This window comes from Acinonyx jubatus, chromosome X (assembly GCF_027475565.1).
Source record: "Acinonyx jubatus isolate Ajub_Pintada_27869175 chromosome X, VMU_Ajub_asm_v1.0, whole genome shotgun sequence".
NCBI lineage: Eukaryota > Metazoa > Chordata > Mammalia > Carnivora > Felidae > Acinonyx > Acinonyx jubatus.
In genome coordinates, this window is record NC_069389.1 from 109,099,759 (window position 1) to 109,115,114 (window position 15,356).

Consider the following 15,356-nt stretch of genomic DNA (forward strand, 5'->3'; position numbering starts at 1 on the left):
CCTGGGTGGCTCAGTTGGTTAAGTGGCCGACGGCATCTCAGGTCATGATGTCACAGTTCGTGAGTTCAAGCCCCACATCAGGCTCTCTGCTGTCAGCACAGAGCCTGCTTCGGATTCTCTGTCTCCCTCTCTCTCTGCCCCTCCCCTTGTCACTCTCTCTCTCTCAAAAATAAATAAGCATTAAATATATATATATTTACACAAATATTTATATGTATATATACATATATTTATACAAATATACATAGATATATTTATATAAATATAAATATATAAATGTGTGTGTGTGTGTGTGTATATATATATATATATGTATATATATATATATCTATCTCACACCCAGAATACTACTCAGCAATAAAAAAGAACTATGGATACACACAACAATTTGGATGTAGCTCAAGGGAATTAAGCTGAGGGCAAAAAGCCAATCCCCAAAGGCTACATACTGTATGATTCATTTACACAATATTCTAGAAAAAAAATTATAGAATTGAAGGGCAGATTAATGGTTGTCAGTGGCCAAGGACCCAGAGGACTAGGGCAGTGGGTGTGGCTATAAAAGATCAACAGGCCGGATCCTTGCAATGATGGAACTATTTTGTATTCTGATTGTGGTGGTGGCTACATGAGCTTAGACGTGTGATCAAATCGTATAGAATTAAACACACACACGAGTACAAGTAAAACCAGCCAAATCTGAGTAAGATTGGTCAGTATTTTGTGGTCTTGGGCTATAGTTCTGCAGTGGGGTAAGCTGGGTAAGGGGTACATAACCCCTCCCTGTATTAGTTCTTACAAATGTATGTGAACTTACAATTATTCCGAAGAAAAACAAATGTAAAAGAAATATAAATAAGATCATGCCATGCCCTGGGAGAAAGCCATTCATTCAATGGCCTCCCCTTGTTTTTGGAATAAAACGGTCTGCCCATCGCCTACGATGTAGTATGAGATCCGGTTCCTGCCAACCTGTCCAGCTTTATATTACGCTCTGCACCCGACCCCAGGCCCTGCTGGTGCCAATCACAAATCACCACCTCTTAATTCCAAGGCATCAAGAGTTGCCTCCTCTTTCTGGCCTTCATACATCTGCTCCCTCTTTCTGGAATGCTTTTCCTTGGCTCTTTCCACGGTTGCTTCTGGTGTTAACTTTCAGGGCTCGGCTTAAATGTCACCTCCTCCTCTCCTAACCACAGAATTTGCACACTCTTCTTTTCCTGCACCGGCATTATCCCAAATTTGATTATTTTCTCACTTCTTTATCATCTGTCTCCTCCACTAGATTGCAAGCTCCCAGGGAAGGGTGGATGGTGATCGGCATGACTCCGCACTCTATCCCTAGCACCTGGCACGGTGCTTGGCACGTGGTGAGGGCTCAGTAAACCAAATGTTGAGTGAATGAATGAGTAGCCACGTGCCGCTTTGCCATCATTGCTCTCCTGAGTGATGTAAAGCCCTCTGCATGGTGGTATTGGGATTACGGATAGAGCTTCTTTCGCTCTCTCCGGCTTGCTACCAAGGGGAAGGGTCGCCGGTGGGTCCTTCGGCAGCGTTTCGGACCACGGGGTTCCGCAGTCGGGACCGAAACCCGGCGCACCCCGGGGCCCCTGCCGCTTTGCAGGGAGTGCGCAGGTTAGCGGAGGCCCCTGGTGAGGCCACCTTCGCTCGCTCGACTCTCTTTGTTGCTCCCACCCCCTGCCCTGACCGCGGCTGCCTGCAGTGACTCGTGACTCCCCGCCGGCTTCGAGGGCTGCAGCACTGGGGGGGGGGGGGGGCGGGCGCCCCCAGCCCTCCCTCCCTTCGGTCTCCTGGCCAGAGCCGCCCCTCCCGGGGAGCCCTCGCCCCCGCCTCCCCGCGGCCACCTTCCCCGCGCACCCGCGCCGCGTCGGCAGCAGGGCCGCTCCCGAAGCGGGGGGCACGTGGCCACGGTGGGTGCGTGACACCCCCGCCCCCGCGCCGGGCCGGCTCCCGCGCGCGCGCCGCGCCCCGCAGCCCCCGCGGGCAGAGCCCGGGCAGCGCGCGCCGCGCCCCGCCCCCGCGCGCGCGCCCGCCCCCTCCCCGCCTCCCCCGCGCGCCCCTCCCCTCGCGCCCCTCCCGCGCCCTACATCCAGCGCCCGGCCCAGGGGGCTCAGTCCGCAGCCACCACCGCCACCGCCGCCGCCGCCGCCGCCGCCGCCGCGCCTCGGCCTCGGTGCAGGCAGCGGCCGCCGCCGAGACAGCTGCGCGGGCGAGCATCGCCAGGCAGTAAGCCCGCTTTCTCTCCGCGTGTGCGTGCGTGTGCGCCTCCCGCCCGCCGGCCCCGCGGCCCGGGGGAGCGGCCGCCCTCCTGCCCCGCCGCCGCCGCCCCAGCCGCCCGGCCTGCCGCGGTCGGTACCTGCGGCCTCGGGCCTCGGCGGGCCGGCCGGCCGGGGTGGGGGCCGCGGGGTCCCCGCGGGTGCGTGCCTCGGCCGCCCCGGGCTCGCGCCACCGGGGGTGGCGGGCGTGGGGGCGGGGGAGCGGGCGTGCCCAGGGGGCTCCCGGTGCGTCCTCCGCGGAATGGTGGGGAGCGGGGCGCGGGGTGGGGAAGGAGGAAGGGGCCCCTGATTTTCCCACCGAGGTTGGAGGGCGGTGGGGGCGGGGCGAGGTGGGGGCACCCCTGGGCGTTCTCGGCCGGGGTGGCTGTGGGGCGCGGGCGGGTGAGGCTGGGGGCCCCCCTCGGCGCGCTCCTCCGGGGTGGCGGGGATGGGAAGGCGGCGAGGGGGGGAACCTGCCCGGCTTCGCACAACGGAGAGGGCGGGGGTGGGGACGCGCGGGCGTGGAGGTGAGCGGGCTCGCCGGGCTTTCTCGACGGGGATGCTGGGGGGGCGTTTGGAGGAGTTGGGGGTGGGGTGCAGAGGGAGTGAGGAGGGCCGGGAGGGCCCGCAGCGGTTCTTCCCTCTTGGGGGGATGGCGGGGGGAGGGGGGGTTGGCGAATGGGGGTGGGGACAGTGGGGATTTCAGCTCCAGCGTGGAACCTGGAGAAGCCGGAGGAAGGTTCTGTCACGTGGGGTGAGCCTTAGAAGGTGGATTTTCAAAACTGCAGGGTGTGACCTTTCCGTCTCAAAAAGCGTGAAATCGCTCCAAGGTGCTGTCTGTTCTAGGTGCTGGAAGAGAGGTTTCTGCTTTCGAAGTTTCTGGTTCTCTTCCATTCCTTCTCTTTCTTTTCCATTCCTCCTCTTTCTTTTCCATTCCTCCTCTTTCTCTTCCATTCCTCGCGGCCTCTTCTCAGCCGTCCAGGACTAGGTAGAGGTTTGAAAATCAGCAAGGGAAGACTGTGTGTGGTTCGTGTTCAGTGCTAGATCATTTTCTGCATTGGGAACCGTGCGAGTTCCTCAGGTTTGTTTGGATTGCCCTTTACTATAAAACCCTGTGCCAGGGAGGCCCCTTGGGGAAAGAAGGGACCAAGGTTTATAAAGGGGACTCCAGGTTTGGTTTTTTAATTTCCTGAAGGGCAAGGGATACGTCGTTGTAGCATTTAGTTTGGCTTTTAGAAGAGGGAGAAATAGAAAAAACGTATGCCTTTGCTGGAAGTTCCCTATATTCGTTTCAATGATCCCATCGGCATTATCTGAGCCCCCTTTGATTTGAATTTGGAATGGATCCAGTTTTCCTAATTGGAGCCATCATTTTGTAATTGCCTGTAATTCTTCCCTGGGTTGTCAAATCTGTGGCAAGCTTATAGAGCAGTAGGAATAATTTTTTTTTTTTTTTTAGTTATCTTGATTAAGACGGTTTTAATGTAAATTTGATGTTGTTCCTTGGAAATGCGAACCTTTGCAGAATAGCAGAAGTTTAAATTATGAGTCCCTTGGAATTTTGTAAAGTCTTTCCCTCCCCAGCTCATCTTCTCTGGGAACAGAACCCTCCCCCACTCTTCACACTGAAGAAGCAAGGGCTTCTGGGATGGTCGCTTTGCCTTTGGAAACTCATGCTCATATTTGCTTGAAGAAGAATACATACTAGAAAGGCATATGCCTTTAATGTGGCAAGGCTATATGTGCTTTCCCATTTCGGTTACATAAGGTTCCAATCTACTTTTTACCTTCAGTCTTTAAAAATGGTTATTTAACATTTTTAAGAGCAAATATAATCTTTACGCAACAGGAAATTGGTTAGATAGGCCATGATTTGCGCAAACCGCCTCACAATAAGTATATAGTCTAAGGCTCCCATATAGGTTCTGTAACCATATATGGTTTTTGAAATTCTATGCTACCATTCCCATATTGAATTTTTGGAGAAGAAAAGCTGTTTTATTCGACCAAGTCTGGATTTTTGAGTGAAAGTTGAAAAGAAAATTTCGTATAAGATTTAAACTGGTAAAATTCCTCTTGGAGGATACCAATGCGTTGGAGCTAATTTAATGTCTACCAAAGGAATGGACCACTTAAATAATTACTTTATTTATTTACTGGAAATACTAAACTGGAAATGTTTAAGTGAAAATAGGGATTTTTGGTCTCAGGCAAAAATGCGTTTAAGTAAGCACTGTTCTGTGCAGCGTTTCTATGTTACTCCAATATACATCCGGTATGCCGGCAACAAAGAATCTAAAACGGGTGCATTTAGGAATACAGTTTAGGTCTGATTGTTTTTTCTCTTATGAATAGACTGTTAGGAGTGGTCAAATCTTACAGAGGGAAATGTGTTGATGGGTAGTGGGGACTTAAGTTCCTGTAGACAAAAAGAGTAAATGGGTGTCTTTGCCCAGCTTTTGGAGAACGTGTTGTCTGCCCCACGGGACTGGTGGGGGCGGGGGGGGAGGGGGGGGAGGGAAGATGAAGAGATTTGAGCAATTAACAAAAATGGTCAAGTATCTTTCTGAGCATTCTTGAAGATTTTGCTTATAGCCATTTAAAGAATGAAGCCTTTGTGGAAGAAATTGACCCTCACTCCTCAAGTTTTGACATTAAAAGAAATACCAGTTTGTTGAGGGAGTGGAGGCTGACCTACCGAAGCTGAGCCCTGTTTCCCTGCTTTCCACCTCCGGGTTCCCTTCTGCCCTGAACCCCTCCCTTTCCCCCTTCGGTGCCAGCAGCATTGGGAGTTGAACAAATGTTTGTGCTTGCTTGAACTTTAGGTCTTATCTATTTGGCTGCTTTCCCCAACTTTTGCCTACAAAATTTTTTTGGTTCGTTGGACTCTCCAGTTGTTTGGATTTGGGGTAAAAGGGAGTAGACTGTAATTATTTTCTCTTGGAAGATCTTTTCTTTCAGCTCCTGTTGGGACAGGAGCAAAAAAAAAAAAAAAAGTGGGTGTTTTTTTTGGTTCTGTTTTGTTTTTGTCAACGGAGTACTTAATTAAGCAGAATATATGGCCATCCATTTATTCAGCCAACATTTACTGAGTTACCGCTTGTGCCAGAGGCTCTGTGCTAGGTTCATACACAGTAGGTAAGAAATGGCTTCCACCTTCTGGGGGCAGTTACTAAAACAGAGAATAGACAATGAATTTGTGGTACATAATCAGGAGGTGGCCAGAGTCTTGGACATTAATATAGCACTTTGTATACATTAAGCATGCTTTGAGCACGCACACAGTGGAGTCGTTTCTTGCCAGGGCATTTATTCATTGTCTACACAGTACCTCCTCTTGCCAACTGAGACGCACTTTTTTCATTTTGGGTAATATGGTTTGTAATTCGTCTTCAGGATCTTAAGGTCTATGGCCTTTTTAAAGAAGATACGTTTTATGTGAAGTACATAGGACACAGCGGACTTCCTGATATTTAAGTTGGGCATTTTATAGCACTGTGCGGAGTAGTGAGGACGCAGCGGCCGGGCCAGCAGTCCTTCCTGTGACTTAAAAGCATCTTCTGACGGCAAATGGGGCCAAACAAAATTACTGTTCTGTGGTCACCTTTGAATTATGGATGACGGATGATGAAGCCCAGAAGAGTGTGAATGATACTGAATAGTAGCTGGAGTAAACCCTCGCCCTCCTGCAGGGTTACCTCCTGAGATCTTTGCACATCCCTCTGTTTGTGGATCGTGCCCGCCCAGTGGTTTTTAACTAGGGCAGTTTTGTCCCCCACGGGGCATTGAACAATGTCTGGAGACATTTTTGGCTGTCATGAATTGGGATTCGGCGTGCTGCTGGTGTGTAGCGGGTGGAGGCCACGGATTCTGCTTAAACATTCTCTCCACCACAGGCGGCAGGCCCCTGCAACAAAGAACGATCTGCCCCGAAATGTCAGTAGCGCTGAGGTTGACGTAATTCCCTCTACAAGATGCAGTAAAACGTAACCTCCGGAGACTAGAAAACAGGAACGGTGTCTTGATGTGATATTTCACGTTGGCTGAGCTCACTCGACTGGTCTACAAACAGATGAGTCCATTGACCTGAATAGTTAAAGACCAGCGAGAGCTACCATCTACGGGCCCTACTCCAATGCCAGGCACTGGTATACGTTCAGTATTCCCTTCATTTTATAGACGAGGAACCAGGCACAGAGAGGCAATGTGACTTCTCGAGGCCTTACAGCTGGTCCGGGTTGGAGGCAGACATCAAAATTAAGATCATCTTACTCCTCAGAAGTTCATGGGTTTTGAGCACACCGTCATACTGTCTCCCTTGTGGCAGACTCCATTCAAAATCTTACTTAACAAAATTAAAATTACTACATGTCCTATATACCATTGAGTTTGCTTGAGAGTAATTAAAGCCATGAACGTTAAATCTGATCATACTTGGAAGTAAGTGGCCAGGAGTAGGGGGAGAAAGGGAACTGACATTACTCGAAGGCCTGCTGTAGTTCTAGAAAATACACTAGTTGGACTCACAGCCATTATGTAATTGGATCCTCACAGCAGCTCTGCAAAGTAACGGCTCACATCTCGCAGATGAGGTTAGCAAAGTAACCTAAGATTGCACAACTCAGTGGCCGAGTTGAGATTTGAACGTAAATCCCATGACGAAGCCGGTGTCCCTTGCTGCTTTCTCTAAATTTTGGGGTTGGTGAAGGATGTGGGGCAGGCGGGAGTTGAGCAGGCTGCAGAAAGGTGAGTAACGGGTCCTGGATAACAAGTGATTTCAGAGGTCACATGTCATAGATGATGGGTTATACTCAGGTAGAGAATGGGGAGGTGAATCCCTGTACTTTCTTCCAGTGGGGAGAGCTGAGCTCGACTGAGAACTTGTGCTAGAGATCTCCCCACACTAAGCCCTGTAGTGGTCATTTTGGAGAACTTCGTTTTCTGTCTTTCTTGAATTTTTCCAGACACTGTTTTGATAGCCATGAAATGGGAGGTTACCGAACTGTGTTTATATATTTCTGCGTCTCATCCTTCTACCTTTCTTAGGACTTACTTAGTCCTAAGCTTAGTACTGACAGCATTCAGTTTTGTCACCTCCTTAAACAATTTAGACATTTGTTTTTGCTATGGAAATTGTTTTTAAATAAATGTCATCAAACTTATACTTGTGTTTTCCATATGGGGGGGTGTGTTTTGTTTCGACAGCTAAATATTTATTTTAACTTTTGACGTGTTGTATTTTTGAGCATAACGAGGAAAAATAAAAACCAGCCCAACAGCAATCATATTTTGTCTGGCAAGCAATTTTGTGTGTGTGTGTGTGGGTAGAAGGAGGACTTCATGTTTCATTTCATTTACTTTAAATTGGAAAGGAATTTTAACCATGATTCTCAAGGGCCAGGATGCTAGGGAAAAAAAAAAAGAAATGTTATTTAGATAAAATGCATGTTTTGATTTCCACATAGGTCTGGGAGCCATAGATTCTGAGTATAATAATTATGTCATGACTGCGCAGCAGTCAGCCCCTCGGGTGATCAACCACTGGGTATGGGCACGCATTGTGATACTGATTTTGGACCCTCCCCCCCAAATGATTTTAGAGTAGAACCGAGAGAGCTGATGAAACTTGCAAGAATGCACTAATCCTTTCAAAAATCCAAGCTTTTAATGATAATAGCGGTACTTTCACATTGTTGGGGAAACTCAGAAAATACAGCAAAGCCTAAAGAATATAAAAATCAGCTGTAACCCACCACCCAGAAATTGGTGACAGTGTTCTGTATCTCTTTTTAAAATGTAGAGTTGGTTTTGTTTTTTTTTCCAATGGTGGACTCAAGTCCATTGCAAAATCTCCAGCTTCTAAATGTAGTCTAAGTTGTTTTTGTTGTTTTTTTTTTTAACTTTACCAAAAGAGTTTCTGAATAATCGTTGCATCTCTAGAGAGAAGTCCTGGTCATAGAAATGAAATGGGAATAGTGCTGGGGAGTTAGAGAACTATCTGGTGGCCTCATCATGTGAGCTCTTTAACATGTCTCCTTCTCCAACTTGAGTAATAGAATTTCCACGCCAGAGGAGCACCTGGGTGACTCAGTCAGTTGAGAGTCCAACTTTGGTTCGGATCACGATCTCTATGGTTCATGGGTTTGAGCACCCACATCAGACTCACTGCTGTCAATGCAGAGCCCACTTCGGAGCCTCTGTCCCACTTTCTGCCCCCTCCCCCAAAATCGATGAACATTAAAAAAATTGCCACACTATAAAGGGCTGTCAGGACCCACTCCCCTTCATTTTATGAGGCTCAAAGAGTTCAAGCATCTGCCCCTCAGGTCATATAACGTGTTAATGTTGGAGTTGCAGTTTGAAGCGTTAGGTCCTACATATGTAGGCAAGTTTTTATTTCCTAATTTAAAACCCTTCATAGTCACGAACTTTTTGTTGGCCTGTCCCTCAAACGAACAGACTTTTGGGGGGGTACCTGGGTGGCTCGGTCGTTTAAGCGTCTGACTTCGGCTCAAGTCATGATCTCCCGGTTCGTGAGTTCGAGCCCTGCATCAGGCTCTGTGCTGTCAGCACAGAGGCCCCTTGGGAACCTCGGTCTCCCTCTGTCTCCAACTCTCCCCTGTTCACGCTCTCTCTCTCCCTCCCCCCCCTCAAAAATAAACATTTAAAAAATAGAGAACAGACTTTTATGGTGGAAGTATATTTACTATTCTAAAGGATACCAAAAAGGCCAAGTATTTCCTAATTTCATATCAAAACAGTTGAGAGAAGGGGCGCCTAGCTGGCTCAGTCGGCAGAGCATGTGACTCTTGATCTTGGGGTTGTAAGTTTGAGACCCCCCCCCAGAGTAGAGAGATTACTTAAAAAAATAAAATCTTTAAAAAATAGCCAGCTGGGAGTACTACAGGAATTTGTCATCTCATTTGCTTTATTGAAATTGAGCGTCAGTGGTGGGGAACCTCTTGCGTGCATCTAGCCCTCAGTTTAATTTCCCCTGGTCTGTGGGGCAAGTGGCAAGGCGTGTCAGACTGCCTGTGGTCACAGACACGAACAGTGGCTTTATAAGAGTCTTTCCAAATGCTCGTCTGGAAGACCATGATCACAGCTATTGTTGCATACGAGTATTTTTTACTTCACAAACTGGGATACCTGTTAAAGTTTGGGGAAGGAAGTTTCAAAGACTGCATCTGTTTCCAAACTTCGGTAGGAAGTAAGCAAATTGTAGCAAATGCTGGCAGTATGGCATCATTAAAACAAAACACGCACACACGGTCATTCTCACCTGCACCATTAGATAAATTCTTAAGCTTGTTTCTCTCCGTGCCCTTGTTCATTTCTTCATTCCTCGTTTCTTTGTGTGTCCGTTGCCTGTGTGTCTGTGTCACTGGCAGGGTCACTCTTCTCAGTCCAGTTGACTCTGCCCACATTCCTTTTTCTGGGCTCTGCGTGTATCCACATCATCACGTGCATCCGCCACCGTGTCTTCCCCTTGCCCGGTTGGCTGGTGTTAGGGTTACCCCAGCCTGGACCGGGCCAGGTCTTTTCTGCCTGGCATGGGCAGGGAGGCTGCTTTCCAGAGCCCGTGTGGGGTATGGAGAGCTGGTGTTACTCGATAGAGAAAGGCCACCGGTAGAACAGAATTAAACAAGATAGGTTCAGAGACCACGTGGGCTGCATAGACGCGTAAACCCGTGAACACGACATCGTTCCTTCCCTACAGCCAGGGCCCCAGCAAAGCTAAAGCTACGTGAAACAATGAATATGGATACGCATTGCCAAGGGCTTACCATCTGAACAAATGAGAAAATTGTACCCTTGCCTAGGGGTGTGTTCTTAAGTAGTCTTTGCTCCTGTTTCTTATTATCGCCTGCTAATGTCAGACAGCGGCCAGCTCTTCCTGGCTTCCTGCAGTATTCTGTCTCCCGAAAACCGGGCCTCCTGTGTATTTAAACTGGTGAGATTTGCTTGCACTTCATTTTTGAGCTAGTAGAGATATAAACTGCACAGAAGGTACACGTGTACTGGTTTTTAAACGCAGCGAAACCTAGAAAAAGAACCATCAAAATAAGTCTTTGTTGTCAGTGCTTCCCCGCTGTAGAAAGAATTCATGTTTTACGGGGGCGCCTGGGGGGCTCAGTCGGGTGAGCGTCTGACTGTCGATTTTGGCTCACATCATGATCTCACGGTTTGTGGGATCGAGCCCTGTGCTGGGCTCTGTGCTGAAAGTGTGGAGCCTGCTTGGGATTCTCTCTCTCTCTCTCTCTCTCTCTCTCTCTCTCTCTCTGTCTCTCTCTCTCTTTGCCCTTCCTCCGCTTGTGCTCTCTCTTTCTCTCAAGATACGTAAATAAACTTAAAAAAAAAAAAGAATTCATGTTTTATTTACCCACATAAAAACACTCCGGATCATATGTGTGTGTGTGTATGTGTGTGTGTGTGTATATATATATATATATATATATATATATATATATATATAAACATTTATATATATGTTCATATATATATATATAAACATTTATATATATGTTCATATATATATATATAAATAAATATGTTTTTATATATATATAAATAAATAAACATTTAAAAAGCCCTTCTGGATATTACAAATTCTTGTGATTATGCCTGTGTAACATTTCATGTCTTGGTGTATATATATATATATATTTTTTTTTTTTTAATGTTTATTTATTTTTGAGAGAGAGAGAGAGCACGAGTCAGGGAGGGGCAGAGAGAGAGGGAGACACAGAATCCGAAGCAGGCTTCAGGCCCCGAGCTGTCGGCACAGAGCCCGATGCAAGGCTCGAACCCACGAACCGTGAAATGATGACCTGAGCCAAAGTCGGATGCTCAACTGACTGAGCCACCCGGCCGCCCCTGTAATATCCACGGGGTTTTAAATTTATTTTTCAATACTAAGAAAATGATAGCTGGGCACACACAGGTTTTATCGTCAAGGTGATTTTGACGAGGATAGTACAAAACTAAATTTCTGTATTTGATCAATTAAGTCTTGTTATTCAGTTTCAGTTTTAGAGTGTGGATAAGATCGCTTGACTCCTGTCAAATTTGAAACGTGTGATTTATTAGGAAGACATCAAGGATTGGTTTTTCAGTGCATCTCTGCCAGGTCTAGTTTTACACATCAGTCTTGTTCGTGAATCTGATTGCTTGTGTCTGCCTGGGCATAATCAGTCATCTGCACTTTCAGGTGTCTAGGTGAAGGGAAGTAATAGGTGTCCCCCCGCCCACCCCCACCCCCCGCCAGGTTTCTTAGAGACTACAGAGCACACACGGGCACGCACATACAAATCATGAAGTCCAAACATTTCTGTATCCCTGAGCTATAGTGGTGGATTGAGGCATTTGAATTAACACAATTTTGTATTTTTCAACAGTTTCTAAGAAATAGCCTGTAAATAACTAGTTTCAAATAATTAAAATGATAAGTTCCTCAGCAAATAGCTTCTGGAAGCTAAGGAGCCTTTTTAAACTCCTTGTTGACGATTCTCCATCTCCACATGCCAGGCTCAATTCAAATTTTCAAATTCTAGGCCCTTTCCTTCTAGGCCACAAGAAACTCTGCCCCCCCCCCTTTTTTTTTTTTTTTAGTGTTTATTTTTGAGAGACAGAGAGGTAGAGAGCAAGCAGGGGAGGGACAGAGAGAGAGGGAGACAGAATCCCAAGCAGGCTCCACACTGTCAGCATGGAGCCTGATGTGGGGCTCGATCTCACAAACTGTGAGGTTATAACCTGAGCAGAAACCAAGAGTTGCATGCTTAACCGACTGAGCCACCCAGGTGCCCTGAGAAGCTCTGCCTCCTTTAAGGAAGGAATTGGGAAGGAATTCTGCAGTGTAGTAAGCACACATAACCACACTAAGGAAAGAAACCGAGCAGCCAAACTAATAGGAGGTGAAAGTTTATACCCGCATCTACAGATAAAGCAGTGTGCCTTTGTTAGACCCCCCTTTTTTTTTTTTAGCTAGAGCCCCCTTTTTAATATCCAAACTTTTCCTATTTTATTAAGGAATCATTAACAAATATAACTGTGAATGTTTAAAGAGTACAACATGATAATGTGATATACATGTGCATTGTGGAACGGTCAAGATAATTTAAAATCCACTTCATTAAAATCCACTGTATTGACAGGCACCTGGGTGGCTTAGTCGGTTAAGCATCCGACTTCAGTTCAGGTCATAATCTCGCAGTTTGCGGATTCAAGCCCCACATCGGGCTCTGTGCTGACCGCTCAGAGCCTGGAGCCTGCTTCGGATTCTGTGTCTCCCTCTCTCTCTGCTCCTCCCCTGCTCATGCTCTGTGTCTCTCTGTCTCTCAATAATAAATAAACATTTAAAAAATTTAAAATGAGATAAAATCCACTTTATTGAATATCATTTATATACAATAAATTGCATCCACTCAAGGCATATGGTTTGAGGAGTTTGGGCAGATGTACATGCCCATGGAACCACTGCCACCAGCAGGATGTAGGATATCATTATCACTCCCCCCGAGTTTCCTCATGCCCCTTTTACTGTACATTCTTCCCTGTGCCCCCGTCCTCAGGCAACCACTGGTCTGCTTTTGCACGAGAGCCACTTGGCAAGCTGACATTTGCAAGTTGGTGGATCCTTCTCTACCCAGAGACCAGATGTATATCTGAAACACAGTTTTCTTCTCATTTAAGATAAAATAATATTACAGAGCGATTCCAGGTCTGAGTTCTTAGAATGTTTTCCCAATTTCCTAAAAATGAGCACTTAAGAATTTTGCCTGCAAGTGAACGACAGCATCCTTATTAAATAGACTTCTTACATGTGTGGGTCAAAAGGAGATTCCAGCTAAGAGAGAAAGGATTCTGATGAAACAGATGATTCTGATGAACAGAAAAATGATTCTGGTGTTCTCCTGAAGTAGTTACAGTGAGATGTCAAATCCTCCAAGAACAGGACGCATCAAATCATTTGAGTTTTGCTTCACACTTATTCATAAAGTAAAAATGAAAAAAATGAGAGTATTTTGCATCTCACCATATTTATGCCTCTAGCTAGTGGGTGTATCTAATCATTATACAGGAGCAAAACCCTATCCCTTGAGCCTTCCAAAAGATTTGAAACAGGTTTCAGAGGGAATTTCCTGTGGGTGGAAGGTGTGCCATCTACACGCTTATGTGCAAAGCAAGCTTTCCATATGCAAAATGGTGCTTTCCCGTTGACACGTTGAGTTGGAAGAATCATTCGGCAACTTAAGGGTCACGGTACTGAGATGGAATTTGGCCCTTCCTCACTTAGCCCCTCATAAAAAGTCCACCTCACTTTTCTCTTATGTGTAGCTGGCTGTCCATTGCAGTCGCTCTGTCCATCTCGTCTCCGCGTGCCACTCGTGATTGTGACGGTGCCTGCCCTGCCCCGTCTTCCTTTTCCCAATTTTCTTCTTCCTCGTCTTTTCTGTCTCCTGATGCTGCTTCTCTCACGCTGCTCTGCTTTCTCATGGCCACGCTGCTTTTATAAACCTCTTCAGTCTGAGTTGTCCGCAGACCGACCAGTTGCAACTCGTCAGGTGTCTTTTTGGAGGTGGTTTTTCTTATTTTTCGCTTTGCGGTCCAGCAATTTCTTCAGACCCCTTTCAAGGTGGGAGGCGTGCTGGAGGTTTGAGAGTCTCGAACGGTTGGTTTGCAGGTGATCAAAGTTGAATATGTTTGTGGGCTGTGAGGGAGCCGGTCTTTGAAACCAAGAATCATTAAAAACGATTTACATCATAATCCTACGAAACTTCCTTTTACAAAGCTAAAGCAGTTCGAATTGTCTTTTTTCTTAATTTAAAAAAAGAAATTTTTAATGTTTATTTTTGAGAGACAGAGAGAGGGACAGAGCACAAGCGGGTGAAGGACAGAGAGAGAGGGAGACACAGAATCTGAAGCAGGCTCCAGGCTCTGAGCTGTCAGCGCAGAGACCGATGCCGGGCTCGAACTCATGAACCGTGAGATCATGACCTGAACCAAAGTTGGACGTTCAACTGACTGAGCCACCCAGGCACCCCCAAAAGAAACCCATCTTTTTTTTTTTTTATTTTTTTAATGTTTTTATTTTTGAGACAGAGAGAGGCAGAGCATGAGCAGGGGAGGGGCAGAGAGAGAAAGAGACACAGAATCCGAAGCAGGCTCCAGGCTCTGCGCTGTCAGCACAGAGCCCCACGCGGGCCTTGAACGCACAGACAGTGAGACCATGACCTGAGCCCAAGTCGGACGCTCAACCGACTGAGCCACCTGGGTGCCCCAAACAGGCTTCAGGCTCTGAGCTGTCAGTGCAGAGCCAGACGCGGGGCTCGAACTCACAAACCACGAGATCGTGACCTAAGCTGAAGTCAGACGCTCAACCGACTGAGCCACCCAGGCGCTCCCTAGAATTGTCTTGAGGTAAGGTAACTTATTGCTCTTCAGCACGTACTGTAAAGGGGGAAAACCTTGGACGTTTGTTAAAATCTCCACAACACAGAGTGAACCCTGATGTGAACTGTGGACTTGAGTGAATAATAACTTATGAATATTGGCTCCTCCATTGTAACAAATGTGCTGCAGTGACCCAAGGTGTTCATAGAGGAAATCTGGAGGGGGATGTTGAGGAGGTATGTGGAAAATGTACCTTCTCAATCAGTTTCTCTGCGAACCCCAAATTGCCAAAAAATCCACTTAAAAACCCTTTAGGATTCAGAAACGTAAAGGATACATCAGGCACTTTTTATGACTTACTTGCAGATAAAAGTGCAGCGTTTGTTGTTAAGCACTGGTGAAATAAGAGAAGTGCTCTCCTTGAATGATGTAACTGGTACCCCGGGCCCCCTGAAAAGTGAAAGGGTGAGCTTCCGAGAGAGGCCCAGCTCTGCTAACCAATGTCTGGTTGCACAATAGTTACTGGACAGGTCTGTGTGGGCATTGGGTTGGGGCTTTATTTATCTGCCACCGTTGGGGGGGGGCATGCCATCTTTGTGGTGGAGTGGGGCCCCAGCCTTAATAAATCCCCAGCCCTATAACCCAGTGATACCTTGTGTTTATGGTGTCACTAGCAACAGTGACAAT

General features: G+C 46.9%; 1 protein-coding gene across 1 annotated transcript in view; it reads left to right on the forward strand.

Annotated features, from left to right (window-relative positions):
• Positions 1–2,090: 2,090 nt before the first annotated feature.
• The window catches only part of FHL1 (four and a half LIM domains 1), a 61,696-nt gene continuing 48,430 nt past the window's right edge, over positions 2,091–15,356 (forward strand). Inside the window, exon 1 of the mRNA XM_053201738.1 lies at positions 2,091–2,247. The gene's annotated coding sequence lies outside the window, so the exon portion shown is untranslated. The remainder of the gene's footprint in view (positions 2,248–15,356) is intronic.